Raw genomic sequence first — 15,578 nt, 5'->3', positions numbered from 1 at the left:
CATTTGGCAAGCTCAGAAAGTACAGTCCTCCAAGTAATGTCCAATGCACCGTGTTCTCTGAGTCAATCAACAAGCATTTATTACCTAGTTTATATTAGATGCTAGAGATAAAAGAAACATTCTCTGTCCTCATGGAATCCAGTCTAGTGAGGGAGACTGATGAACAAAGAGACAATTCCATTTAAGTGTGATTGTGTCAGATAAAATCCATTTGCTTCTCTAGATTTACTTTTTATATACTTCTTCACCCTTACAAGTAAGTAGGCTGAGCTGTAAGATTATTCTAACTAAGTTCCTTGTCCTCTGGCTCCTGGTCCATTTGGCCCGTGGGAAATTCTGGCATGAAGTCAAGTAGAAGAGAGGAGAATGAGGCCAGGATAGTTAGCCTCCTGCCTTTCTTGCTGCAAGGTTGCCTGGGTAACTGTCACACAAAGATCACAGCTCCTAACCAAGTAACCTCTTCTATGTGGTATTCTCTGTCCAGGCTTTGGCAACCACTCTCTCTCCTTGTCCTTTTGGAGCTGGTGTCAGCTCCACTGTTACCTGGAGTTCCTGCTCCATCCCTTATGGTTCCCCTGCACCTCCCCCACACCTCTTTGAATCATCCACATTTGACGGTGCCATCTCTTTCCTCTGGGAACCTGATTGATAGTATAATGTGAGAGGAATCTCAGTCACGAAAGGAGGACCCTTAATTCAGATAAAGGCCAGGGATGGAGGGTGATGATAAGGGTGAGCCTGGGGTTTCAGAAAAGTTTCCTAGAGGAACTGACATCTTAGTAAAACATATAAAAGAAGATTAAGAGTTAGCAGAAAAAAAATTCATGAATGATGGGATGATAAGGTTGGGAGAAGAAGACTTCTAGAGAGAGGAAACTAGTGAGGCTAAAACCACTGATGTCAGGCATCTGCAAATAGTCAGAGCTCATGCAGTGAAATGGCAAGAAGTAAAAAGAGAGGAGGGCTTGGATGAAAGCAAAGAGGTAAACAAAGGTAGATATTTATGTCCTTGTCCATCATGCTCACCACTTGGGGCTTTACTCTGAAGACTCTTTGGTACCCAGGATTGATTAGTGCTAATTTGGCACATCCTCAGAGATGGTGGTTAGGGAAAAACAACAAGATATTTTAAGAAGGTAGAAATCATAGGATTTGGTACTTGAGGGAAACAGAGCTTGGGTGATATTAAAAGTTTTGGCTAAGTAATTAGATGGATATTGCTGCCATGTTGCCTGAAATATGGGTGGACAAGGTGTTCGGGGGAAGAGAAGATGTCTTGGAGATATAAAGTTTGAGGTGCCTATAGGGCATCTAGATGATATTCAAGTGGAGATGGGTTATCTATGGGATAGATAGGGGTGATTCTGGTGTATACCAGGGTACCCTTGAGCATGAAAGTAGATGAGATTGCCTAGAAACAGAATGCAAGGCTAAAAAGAAGAGCACTAGGGCAGAACTCTTGGAAATAAGAAGCATATTAATCCAAGAGGCAAATACAGAGAGGCAAGTATGCCTGGCCAGTGGCTATATATTGCCTATTAGTCTCATAAACAGCTATCGGTTTTACTTGTATTTCTTGGGACCAGAATGAGCATCACCAATGGGTGGTGAATTAAGACCTTATATGCCTCCTGTGCATGCGTGCGTGCGTGCGTGCGTGTGTGTGTGTGTGTGTGTGTGTGTATCGTGAATTACAGCATGAATATTTGCTGCCTTCTTGACCTAATGTTACTAACTTCCTGATATATGCTTAACACATCTTGTATCACTCATCCCATTTGTTTTCTTGTTTTCAATAGCAGACTGTAATATTCACAAAATAGCAAATACACATTACACACCTCCTTCTAAGCTGTGAGTTATTTGAAGCACTTCTCTGACTCCTTTTCCCACTAGTGCCCCCAAAACACAACCTTTTTGTAGCACATGGGTATAAAGATTAGGGCTTCACATTACCTGCCTGGCCCTCTGAACTAGGAGTTTGTGACCCCAGGTTTAAGACTCCAGGGCATGGAGCTTGCTTACTTCTTTACCCCTACTTTCCCTCTGATTCAATTTCTTTCCAATTTTTATTTATTGTGACCTGTAGTATTGAATGCATCTCTAACCCTCATCAAATTCTTTGTAAAAACAGGTAGGGTGTAAATAAACACATACAAATCACTGACCAGTGTTTGAAAGGCCAAAGGAGATTATAAACACTGGGGTTTATAGATTTACTTTTGCTTTTTGCCTGATTTCTTTTATGCCTGGCCTGGTTCCTTTTAGTTTCTGATACTACCTGGAAAAAAAAAAAATTGGTAAAACTGAAGAATGCTTATAAAAGTCATGGCCCAGAATGTCGGTCAGGTTCCTAACTAAAGGTACACAGAGCTGCCTCTAAGCAGTGTACACATCACTCATTTTACTAGTATAAGCAAACGTAACATGTACCTTTCTCTCCCCACAGTAATTCCCTGTTAGTGAATATTAAATGCTTTAGCTACCAGATTCTGTTTCTCTATGAGACTATATAGATATAATTGGGAAGAAGAGTGAAACATTCAAAAGAGTTTCTGTTCTATCAAACAAACTTAAAGCAAGACCGAAAAAACGTCATCCAAAAAGAAGCACTCAACATTATTCACCCATTAGAAATGGATGTACAAATCTTACTTACAGATAAAATCTGAACTTACAGCCACATTGATCCAGTAAGTGAAGTTTTATTTATTTTCTGTTGCTTCTAACTTAATATTTTTTACTTTTTGCTGGTGCCTATTGAACCTCTTTAGAACCATCAGACTTATACCATTGATTTCTATTTCTTTTCCTTTCAGCAAAAATCATGGTAAAAATATTTTCAATCAGTGTAAAAATTCATCTTTTTGGGAGGCAGATAGGTATTAATATTACACAAGATTCAATATCAATGAAAGCCTCTAGGTTTCTTGAAATGGTTTCATGAAATACGAGTCCCATTACTCAAGTCAGTGAAGTGATTTACAGCCTTATTCATAGCAGTTTGGTAGGATTTATAGAAGCTGCTTATTTAAAAAGACAAACTTGTCATAAATTCTTCCAGAAGGTTTTGTCAGTTTGAAGATTTGCAAATAGAGCAATAATCTTTTACTCTTTCAATGCTGTATTCTTATAAATTTACATACCTATAAAATTGGTGTTTTTTGCTTATTTACAGTTAATAAGTTCAAATATACGTTCAAAAGAAAATCACATGAGGATAATTGGCATAATTTCATTTATTGCTTAAGTATTTTCTTGAATTTTCTCTTAATTTTAAGAAATTTTGAGATGAAAATTTCTGAGGAAATACCTCTCAAGAACATTTGACTGAGTTCATAACATCTCAGGAATCCAGAAATATGCCTGATTATTTAATGTTCATTCATTCATGTAATTATTTATTGAGCGATAAGGATAATGTGAATAAGACAGACCCAAGGAGTTATGATTTAGAAGTAGCCACATTTTGAAACTGCAAAACTGTTATCCTCTGTAGCATTTGAGATTTTGCTCCCCAGCATATGTTGTCAGTTTGGTTCAAAGAAACTTATAAAATTTAAAAAAAAAAAAAAAAAAGGAGAAGAAAAAGTAGCCACATTTTGTACTTCTTTAGATATCTCTTAAAGAAAGGATTTACTTGGTTTTTCTGAAATTCCCTGCTTAAGTTTCCTAGAAGAAATCCTTCAAATAGAGCTCTCCGATCACAATCAATAAAAGTATTTCCTAGTCGAGGTTACCAAGAAAAGGTGTATAGCTGAAAATTCATTGTCCACCTCTTCTCCCCTCTCTCCAGTCTACCACGTTCTCCTAAGGTTTAAAAAAATAGACCTCCCTCAATCCTATCCTAACTTTTTGCATAGGTGTTTAATTTTCAAATAGTAACTAGATACTTTTATATATTAAAAAATGCATTTTAATTGATTTGAATATACCTTAAATGACTTAAGTATGTCTTTTAAAATGGTTTTTGCCTCTGGAATAATTCAATTAGATATTTGATTATAAACTATATTATAAGTTTTTTAAATACTTGTAGACTCCTTAAGAGTTAGAAGTCTATATTTTATATCTTTTAGAATATCTCAGAAAGTTAGGACCCAAAAAGCATGGTACTAGGCACGTGACTGCATACAGTAAGTATATTCCCTTTGATTAATGACCTTTTAGTAATTAATTTGTTACAGTGGTATTCTTATATACAGTCTTTGCTTTTATTTTTATTTATTTTTTATAGGCGAGGCAACCCTCGGTTGACCTCACAGATTGCAAGGACCTTATCAGCTTACAATCCTTTATTTTTTAGTTTTACACCTACAGCACCTGGTCTTCCTAGGTGGTGTCCCATCCAAGTATTAACCAGGCCCGACCCTGCTTAGCTTCCAGGGTCAGACGGAATCGGGCTTGTTCAGGGTGGCATGGCCGTAGACTAGACAGTCTTCGCTTTTAATCAGAATGCATTCCAGGAAACTAGAGCATCATGCATGCAGTGCTTGATAAAACAGCTCATTTTCCATGGGAATAGTGTGATAATTGGAAGTTGTCCTCCTGACTAAGGATTTGGCATGACATAAATCATGGCAATAAACAAAAATATGTCATAAAAGCCAAGACTCAGCAACTACAACCCTACGAAAATACAAAACAGTAAAACTATGCTCCAAGCCTAATAAATTGGGCTTAAATGCACTGACACATTCATCATAGCACTCCATTGTTATAGATATGTGCATATGTGTATATATAATATCACATAAAATGCAACTTTATAGTATCATAAATTCTAGTTAAAATAGTATGCTGAGGAAGGTAATTAAAACAGTTAGTCAATGGTAATTATGCTTGCCTTCTTAGAGTTTGAAAAGAATTTTAGGGGATAATTGGCATGGGCCAGATTTCCATCATCTGCTCAAGAAGAATCATTGAGATGATTTCCCTTTCACTATTAGAAAAGTTTTTTAAAGCAACAAGAAGCTTTGAAAATCATCATCACTGCTTCAAAGATAGTATGAGGTACTCAACACATGTTACTTGTCGACATCTATGGTTGCTACACAGAGAAGTACTTTTTTAAGGATCTTGAATTTGACCAAAAATATCTCCTCTTCACTGTTTGCTGCATCCTCGATTTATTTACGAATGCTGTTCATAAATTGAATATGAGAAAAGCTCCCAGAAAAAAATACATAACAGACTTTTCCAGTTCATTGGGAAACCTTGAGCTTAGAATAGTTTTATGTATTCTCATAGAGTTGCTGAGCAGGGCATATAACAAAGTCTGACCCATCTAAGCTTTTTCTTCTCAGTCTTTAACAGAAGCTGCTCAGTGTAGGCTAAAAGGCATTTTGAATCTGGAAATATGTGAATGAGAAACCAAAATCCTGTAGCTGTAGAACACTAGAAACATTAATAACATATAATAAGCATCATTTAAATGCACATCTTCACCCAAAGGGAGTAAGAAAGATACAACCAAAGGAACAAATAAAGAAGATATAAGTGGATCCTGACAGTGGTGGGGAAGGGTGTCAGCCTCAGGAATATTAATACTCAACTGGGACAGGAGATGAGACTTTTGGCAATTTTGGATACAACAGACACTCTTGGAGAGTAAGATTGTGGACTTCAGTAATAGGTGGGCAGGATAAAAATTCACCCACTTACGTGGTCCAAGGACAAAAAGCTGATCTACCATAAAGTGTGTGAGAATTTGTAATCTCAGGCCTCGTTCCCACAAGGAATCGAGTCTAAAATTTCTATTTCGTGTTGGTTCAGAAACACCTATGCCACAAAAGTGGTCCTGTATTGGTAAACTCCTCTGGGATGACCTGCCCTCATTCCATGCCAGGGAGGATACCCAAACCCCTGATGATGAGCTCACAATAGAAAATTGCAAAAACCCTCAAAGAAGTAATTCAACATTATTAGGAATCATCAGATTTAATAAATAGCAGAGAGACCTTTCCTCCCAAGAAATTCAGATAATAGGACAGTTGGATAGAGACTATAAAACAAGAATGTTTAAAATGATTAAAGACACTAAAGAAGGAATCAAACTTAAAAATGCTAAAAGGACCCAAATTAAAAAGTGTTATTGGGTGATTGTCAGGTGGTATGAATGCAAGAACTTCGACACAAAAAAAGATCAAAAGTGGATTTTTCTCCATACGCTGCATTCAGCCAGGATTCTTTTTAATGTCTGTTATTTCAAGGCAAGAATGGGGTAGAAGTGCTTCTGTCCCTAAGGAGAAATAATAGATTTATGTGGTTAAAAAGAATTCCAGAAATCCTTATGGAATTGGCTAGTAATTGCAAATTCTTTTCGGAATCATTTCTATGACCCCATTTGGACATTTTGTACATTTTTAAAATCATGTCATTTTCCTTTCATTATTTAAAAAAAATTGTTTATATTTGACTACATTTGAGTCATTTATACTTTAGGCTCCTGCTTTTTTCCTCTCCATCCGTTGTGACATTGCTCTAATCTGTTCACCCGTGTTTTTGAGGGTTTCAGAGTGTAGATAAAGAAGATTCTGTAAGGTAGAACTTTGTAGACGAAGCACAAGACTGGAGATGAGAAAATCTGGGTTCTACCACTCACTGTGCCCTTAATAGAGCGGTGTTACAGCTCTCAATAACAATTTTTTCCTGTTTTTGTTTTAAAAGAAGCTTTGCACCAGACAGATAATGTAAGTAAGTAAAGTAGCAAAGAAAATATATGTGGGACCAGGTTCCACGATGCATGATGTCGGCCTGACTAGATTACTTTTTTTAATAGATTTTTTCTTTTTTAGAGCTTTTTAAGGTTCATGGCAAAATGGAGGGGAAAGTACAGAGATTTCCCATATAGCCCCTGCCCCCACACGTATACAGCCTCCTCTATTCTCAGCATCATCAATGTCCTGCACCAGAGTGGTCCCTTTGTTAAAAGTGATAAACCTACAATGACACATCATTATCACCCAAAGTCCATAGTTTACATTAGGGTTCATTCTTGGTGGCGTACATTCTATGAGTTTGGACAAATTTATAATGACATGTATCTACTATTATAGTATCATACGGAGTAGTTTCATTGCCCTAAAAATCCTCTGTTCTTCACCCATTCCTCCCTCCCCTACCTTAACCCTTGGCAACCGCCGATCTTTTTACTATTTCCATAGTTTTGCCTTTTCCAGAATGTCATATAATTAGAATCATATAGTGTATAGCCTTTTCAGATTGACTTCTTTCACTTAGTTAAGAGAGAAGGCATCTGAAAAATGCAAAGGAAAGGGTTTGCAGAAATGACTCAGTCGGTTGTAGATTAACCATACCCTGTAGATCTCTGAATGGCCTTCTGGAAACTTGTCACACCTATGTGAGAAACGATCTGTAAATAGATAGGACTGGTGCTCTGGAAATTCCTTCCCCCTTGCAGCTCCCACCTGAAACTCTCCCTCCCATCCTGAGTCAGAAAGTGCACATAGACCCTCAGACAAAGGAATCATGTGCCCCTTGTATGGACACTGCCAGGGTATATAAGCTGTAAGAAATCTCACCAAGGCGAGCTCGTGCTTTTGTGCTGGTTAAAGCCTCACATGCTCTGCCGGCCTAATAAACTCTCCTCCCTCTAACAAAGTTGTCTGAGCATCCAAATTCCTCCATCAGGTGTTGCTTATTGCAGCATAGTGATATGTCTTTAACTCTTCTCCATGTCTCTTAATACTAGATAGCTTATTTCTTTTTAGCATTGAATAATATTTTATTGTCTGCTCGTACCAGTTTATTTATCCATTTATCTACTGAGAGTCATCTTGGTGGCTTCCAAAGTTTTGGCAATTATGAATAAAGCTGTTATAAACATCTACGTGCAGGTGTTTATGTGCACATAAGTTTTCGACTCCTTTGAGTAAAAGAACATGGTTGGTTGCTGGATCCTGTTTAGTTTTGTGAAAAACTGACGAACCGTCTTTTGAAATGGCTATACCATTTTGTATTTGCAGCAGCAATGAACGAGAGTTTCTGTTGCTCCACATCCTTGTCAACATTTGCTGTTGTCAGTGTTTTGGATTTTGGCCATTCACACAGGTATGTATTAGTTTCTCATTGTTGTTTTAATTTGCGTTTCCCTGATGATATATGATGCAGACATCATGTCATGTATTTATTTGCCATCTGTATCTCTCCTTTGGTGAAATATCTGTTAAGGCCTTGAGGTTTTTTTTTTTTTTTAATTGGGTTGCTTGTTCTTTTACTGTTGCGCATTATTATTTCCTTGTCTGTGTTCCATGGGGTTTAGCTTCTTTTCATGTGTATTCTGTGTAACAGGTGTATTCTGTGAGGAAGAGGGTTCTATGGTCAGATAAGCTTGGGGGAATTCTAAAGTAAATAGGGGTAAACGGTTTCTCTTCAGCACTTCTCAGAGCTTTAACATCCTCATGGAGCGGCAGTGCTCTAAGTCAGAACTTGGCGATCCAGGGCTCCCTAAGTTATTGGACCTCCAGTTTTGCCCAGGAACATGAGAATATCTAGGAACATGAGATGCTGGCAAAACCACTTTTATATCTTTCAGTTCCATTGTTCTGCACATAACCATATGGATACATTTTTATATGTATATGGTATTTCTAAGTCAATTTAGGTGGATATTCATGTTGGTTATGCCACTCTATCAAAATTATGCCTGTATGTACCAAGATATTCCTAATTTAGGAAACTGTCCGTTAGGATTATTAACCATCCCTTAGGGACAGCTCATGTCCTATTTACTCCATGAAAATTTCTCTAACATTTATGGTTTTATTTATCTATTGTCTTTAAACTGTTTTGACCCTTTGGCTCTTTCTATGCAATGTACCCTTGTATAGTTGTTACCTTGTATAGCTTTCATTATTCCATGTTTGATGATCCCTCAATATGGAATTCATTTCTTCAGGAATGTGCCTTATATTTGAGTGTCCTACATACAGGTTTTAATTAAAATTGTTAAATAATTGTATCTTTCCTAGGCTGATCTTCTTTCTTTCCTTCCTTCCTTTACCTTTTGATTAAAATATATGCTAATTGAAGTATAACAGTTATTTTGATTTTCAAAGTGGATCACAGTAGTGCTAAATTACCTCAGGTGGCTTCTTCTCCTATGTACTGCAAATTGGTAAAGCACACTAATGCGCAAATGTTTGTAGGTGAAGACTTTGCAGTGCCTTCAAATTATGCATCATGGTCTTCTTTCCCAATGACCCTAGGTTGTACATCTGCCAAAAAAGCAGAGCAGAATTTATTTAATGATGACTGAATGCATTGTATTTTGACAGTGGAATAAACCATTTAAAGATATAATTGCAACAAGACAGATTTCTAAGCAGCATTGCAAATGTTTAACATATCACGGTCTGCCCTCGGAGTTATTTATTTATCTATTTTTTTGTGGTGTTAAATAGGATTAGCCAGGAGACTTTCTCAGTATTCTGATTACAATACAGAAGCAACCAAATATTTGTTAAAATCTGTCATCGTGGACACCCAGGCCTCTCAATCTTCTAGCTAGCAAGAACTGGGAGTTTGCACAAATGAATAACCTAGAAATAGGAGCACCCGAAATACCTGAATTAGAAATGATTCACATGACAAGGGAAAACTCAATACATGCTTTTACCAGGAATAATTGCTTTTTAAAAGGAATTGCAAAGCATCATTGAACTGTGCATTTAAAACCAGTGAATTCTGCTAAAGCTGTTAAAAAAAAAGAATTGCAAAATTTTATCCAGAGTGGTATAGAGAGTGCTCTTGAAATTCTTGAAAGTGGGTACTCCTCTGACATGATGGAACATACCATACTACATTTAATTTATATTATAAACATCTTGTTAAAATCTCTGAGGTATGGCTAAATTAGTTGTCAGAGAAATGACAGAATTCACATCTTCGTCAATTGTTACTACCATAGTTTTGTTTAAAATAATTGTTCACAATTTTGTGTTGAAGGACAATTTCTAGTGTAATGACATGCAAGATATGTTTTTTTCCAAAAGCTTTTTATCATTTTATTGAAAACATGATGTGTTTATCCTGCAGCAAGGCCATTAATTAGGTACTGTTCCTGAAAATAGACAGCAGGATGCTGCCGTGCAAGGACATTCCTCAGTAGTTATAAGCAAACAAACACCTGCATAAAGTATTTGTTAATTGGCTTTGAAGGGTTATATTTCACCTGTTAAGATAACAAGGCTATGACCTCAAAGAACCACTTGTGAACAGCAAGCAATGGAAGTTTCAATTAGCTCTTCAGGCTATTGTGTATGGTTTTCTATTGTCTGCCTTTTCTGCAAAGCATTCAATCTAGTCTCCAGTGATGAGGATGTGGTTGGTCCACCCTGTCATTTTAATAGGCAATCCTATTTTTTTACTTTCCTTATGCTTTGGTCCCACAATGAGAGGACGTGATTAACATGGTAGACATCTAGTTTTTTTCCTAACATCATCTCTTGCAGAATGATGTTTGATTGGCAGTTATGACTGCTGAGGTCTTATCTTACCTTGTTTTATGTTTTCTCGCACAAAACACTTGTTTTGATCCCACAGATCAGACACAAGGAGAGACTTCCTCGGAGCTGTCTGAGGTTGTTGCTGACAGTCCTGTGGCTGGTTTGGTTAAATGGTAAAGTGAAGTCATCATCAGAGTGATGACGTGACCTTGCCATCTTCACAGTTTGGATGAGTCTCCCCCCCAAAAAAAATAATAATAAATAAAAATAAATAAGTAAATAAATAAATAGAAGATAGATAGATAGATAAAATAAAATAAAATAAAATAAAACAAACTGGTTATGTCATTTTAACATTGTGAATGAAGAAAGTGAAGGGTAAAGAGAAGAAACGGCCACTAGAGGTGACTTTCTGAACAAGAGTGGTCACTTGGCCAAGGAAATCTGCAGTGGCTCAGCCATCTCGAAAATCACACACTCCAGACACTAAGCACAGAGTGTTGTTCATAACTCTGGGGGGAGGTAGGGGGAGGCTGGCAGGAGGAAGAATTCATTCACAGATAACTTTTTTTTTTTAATATATAAACATTCCAGGGGCAGAACTAGCAAAATGGGATCTCTCTCTTTTTTTATATATATATAAACATTCCAGGGGCAGAACTAGCAAAATGGGATCTCTCTCTCACACACGGTTTTGTAAAATGTAAAGTACCTGGCATATGTAAAGTATTATTAATTACTTACTTGTCCACCTCCGCTACATTTCTCCTGCCTTGCTTTGTTCCTTAAAGCTGGTCAGACTGAGATACTGCCCCCTCACTCCCCCATCTCCACCAACCTGGCCCCTTTCCTTACCCAATACATCAGTAATCTACCTTCACTTCCTTTGCAACTCTCCATTTAGCCGCACACCCTAAACTGAGTCTGTGGCCCAGACAGTCCTGCTGGGCATCCCGGGGCTTCAATGTGTTTCCTTATTACCAAGCTGGGCTAGGAGAGAGGGCAGCAGGGAACAGGCCTCATGTCATACCACTAGCCTTCACATAGCCTCCAAGTTGGCATCTCTTCTGTCTGGGTTGGCCTTGTTACAGGCCTGACCTTGTATCTAGTTTGTGTTTTGTTATAAGGCACAGATACATCTTCCAGGCCCCAGGCACCACCTTTGCTCTTGGGATGGGAGTCATACCCTGAGGTCTATCTTGCGGGGGGAGGGGGAGAGTCCTAATATCGTTGCCTCATTTTGCAAAGGCCCTGCTTCAAGCTGAGGAGCATGATCCTTGGGATGGTGTTGTCGTATGTCCCCCAGGCAGCCTTTAGGAACAAAGGGCTGACTATCTCAGGTCCTGGGACTTCTCCTGGCAGGAAAGTCTTAGCTGTCAGCCCACTGGAAGATTCCTGGCCCTGGCTGGGGTGAACAGCACCCAGTGACCAGGGGAGGTGGGGTGTGAAGACCCATTCATCCTTTGCAGGAACTTGGGACAACTCCGAATAATTATCCCCACCTTCGACCTCCTGGTACTGTCTATGGCTTTTGGCTGCTTAGCATTGCCCTCGGCCCAATTCTATCTCCTGCCTCCCCTTTCCTTAAATGTTGATCTCAAAAGCACCCACTAACTGACCTTCTGCAGGCATGTTTCCTCAGCTCAGCGTCCCAGGGAATTCGGCCCAGCCCACACGCCGATCCCTGGGCCCGCAGGGCTTTTTATGACATCCTCTTCTTGGTTTTACGTATTCAGAGCCACCTGGATTCTCTTGTGGGGCTCTGCCACCCTCTTTCTAAGTATTTCTTGAAATAAGACTGAGTTCTTTAGTGTAGAAAAAGGTACACTTTTTGAGGTTTAATATGTAAGCTTAAGGAAGCTTTCCCTCTGTGTGAAAGCAGAAATTATACTTCTATGCCTGTGAGACCTTGATGCTATATTATAGCTATTTTCTCTGTGTTGTTATTTTGCCCCAGTTTTCTTCCAGTTATACTTAGAACCCATTGACTTTTCTGGAGAGACAAGACGATCCACCTCCATTGACTTTTAACTGCTCCTGCTCAGCCTGGCAACTCTGGTTAATGAGCATACTCAAGTTTAGGAGACACAAGATAAAATGCCATATGGAGAGACAGAATAAAATAAATTGCAGAACAGCAAAACTACACTGACCACAATTTTATCTTTTCTGTAATGATTCAGAAGGCACCATGAGATCTTGAAGAATTATGAGTATCTTTTATAGAAGTTCCAGTTAACAGAGATTTGTAGGTGCTGAGATGTCACTGAAACCTTCTTCAATGCCCGAGAGAAAGTGAATGTTCAATTTCTCTGCAGACTGAGTCATGAGGGTTGAGAGCTATGGATTAGTGCCCATAGAAAAGAGATTCCAGAGAGTTCTCTAGTACCTTCTTCCAAGGAAGATACAATGAGAAATTGGCAGTCTGCAACCTGGAAGACAACTATGACCAGAAACCACCACACTGGTGCCCTGATCTTAGGCCTCTAGCCCCCAGAAATGTAAGAAATAAGTTTCTGTTGTTTATAAGCCACCCAGTCTATCATATTTTGTTATAGCAGCCTGAACAAACTAAGACAGGCGTCAGGCTCTATGTCTATGATTTCTCATAAAGTTTGCTGCATTGATCCTTTTAGGGTCCTTAAGTTCTGGTGGTTTGTGTGAAGTGCCTCCCAAGCCTTCACCTTCCATGTGATAGCTTATTCTCAGGAGCGGATTCACAGCCTACCTCTTGGCTGGCATCTCCCCTGAATGATATTGGAAGCCACCTACTTATTCATAGTGTTTCCCTTTGGAGTTTTGTATTTATTTGTTCTGCCATTTAGTGTTGTTTTGAACTCCCAAGAAGGATGAGTAAAACAGGGAAACAAAACCTCACTATTTTTAGTGGGAGTTGTTCACGTTGTCATGGCCAAAGATGTTTTCTGCAGTTACATGTTTCGTTTTAAATCTCAGCTCCATTTTTGCGTAAACGTGGGCCAGTTACTGATGTTTTCTCTTTAGAAAAATGGGGACAGTAATTAGTATGTACAGCAATTAGTAAGGTTGACGTGAGTTTTAAATGTGTGCCTAGCAAATAGTAGAGCTTAATTAATATAGATTTTATTTTTATTATTTGATCTGCAGTATCATAACTGTCAGATTATGAGGGATTGGATGATTACTTTTATAGAGATATAATTAAAATAAAAAATAATACCTACAATTAAAGGACATCACTTAGTCTTAGACAATGGCTAAATCATTACCCTATTACTTCATGTTATCATTATGATCACAGGAGAAACAAAGACCTGGCATTGACTCTAATATAAAGGTCTAGAAAAGAAATAACAATTGAATAGATAACAATTTATGAGCTCAAAATTCATTCCTCAGCAAAAATAGAACAGTACAGCTTTCTCACATACTTTACGTTCTGAGGAAGGAAAAAATAACTCAGAGAGGGAAAAGGATAAAATAGTGTAGGAGTGTTTCAAAGTGGGTTAGGAAAGAAAAGTTTCCTGGTTGCTCCTTTAAAGTTCCTTGGAAATGAGTCTGTTTCCTACCCAAGAAATGAAAGTATGATTTGTAGTGTATGTTTAATTTTTGCTAAAAAATATGTAGCTCAAAGAAAGCCAAGGAAATATTTTCATGTAAAAGAAGCCAACTTTGCTGTTGTTTTCTGCGTGGGTGGAAAGTGATGTGTTTTTATTCTTGCCAATCGATAATCAAAATTCAGAGTCTTATTAAATGATTATAACCTTATCTCTGGTCTTCAGGGAAGTTAATGTTGAAAGCAGCAGGATCTCCGAGGATAATGTTTCTTTCCCTAGTCAATGTGTGTACTTCCCTCATGGATAATGAAGAGGTCACTTCCAATGTTCTACCAACATTTTTTTTTTTTACCTGAATTTAAGCCCCACTTCTCTTGTTGTTCACCACTGAACACAAGCTAGACCACTTGACGCATTCTCCATTGTATAATTGGAACTGAAGTGGGAGATGGGCAGGGTGTGTGTGTGCGGGGGGTGGGTGCTAGGATAAGGGAGTGGGGGAACGGTGGTCCAAGCGCTAGTTCAAAATCAGATATGCCAGAATCTAACATGTGCTGCCATCTTGTACTCTTAAACTCATTGTCCTCATTCGTCAAATGGGGATAATAATAATATCTTTCTTATAGGGCTTTTGTGAGAATTCAGGTATGGAGTATGAGTTCATTGGAGAGGTGGTACAAGTATGGTTAAGGCTCTGAAGATTTTAAAATGGTTGACTCTGAGTCCCATTACCATCACTTTATAGTTGTATGATATTGAAGACACTGGGGTTGGGGGCTTCAACTATAAAATGAGGATGTTAACCTAAATATAAAAAACCAAGTGACAGGCAACAAGCATTTACTTGAGATTAAAAAAAATAAGAATAGCTATTTGGGAAGCATAGATTCAGGCAGAATCCCAAGTGGCATAATGATTAGGAGACAAAGGCAAGAGGTATTTATGAGAAAGGGAAGGGGAACAATTACATCGTTAAGAAGGAAAACATTTCCATTGATGCAGATGAACTAACATAGTGACACTAATTCTAAAGAATGTTTTTAATTTTCAGACTGCTAGTGATCAGCCTGGTAGTCATCTGCTTTCTTGTTATCCTGGCAAACAGTTTTTTGGTACATAATGTTGCTTTAGGCCCAGTCCAAAGATTATTTTGCCCTGTTTTAACATTCCAAAGGTTTGAGGCATGAGATGTGCAAGGCAGTTCCTCTGAGATGGCAGCCCTGACTCCATTTTAAAGTGGTTCAATTTATATTATTTTTTTTTTTTTACAAAATAATGATAGTTGCTTCCCCATTAGGGTGAGTTGAGATGATTAAATGAAATAACACATAATAACAACTACAATGTGATTGGTTTTTATTGATTAGTTGTATTTCTTCTTGGTCTTCTGTATTAAGAAGTCCATATTTTCGTTAGTCTTTTATCATGAGGATTATTTTATAACCTTTTAACCCTCCTTAATTTTTTCATTCTTCTGAACTCCTGTAGTAATTTTTGTACCTCTCTTACAACACTTATCCTATGGGATAGTTAGTTTTACGTGTCAGCTTGGCTTGACTTTAGTACCCAGTTA

At 38.0% G+C, this 15,578-nt stretch overlaps 1 pseudogene; it reads right to left on the bottom strand.

Annotated features, from left to right (window-relative positions):
- Positions 1 to 4,311: 4,311 nt before the first annotated feature.
- Positions 4,312 to 4,430, bottom strand: LOC111733408 (annotated as a pseudogene).
- Positions 4,431 to 15,578: the final 11,148 nt, after the last annotated feature.

The sequence above is a fragment of the Pteropus vampyrus genome, unplaced genomic scaffold, assembly GCF_000151845.1.
Source record: "Pteropus vampyrus isolate Shadow unplaced genomic scaffold, Pvam_2.0 Scaffold562, whole genome shotgun sequence".
Classification (NCBI taxonomy): domain Eukaryota; kingdom Metazoa; phylum Chordata; class Mammalia; order Chiroptera; family Pteropodidae; genus Pteropus; species Pteropus vampyrus.
This window is presented reverse-complemented; position numbering and strand designations above follow the sequence as displayed.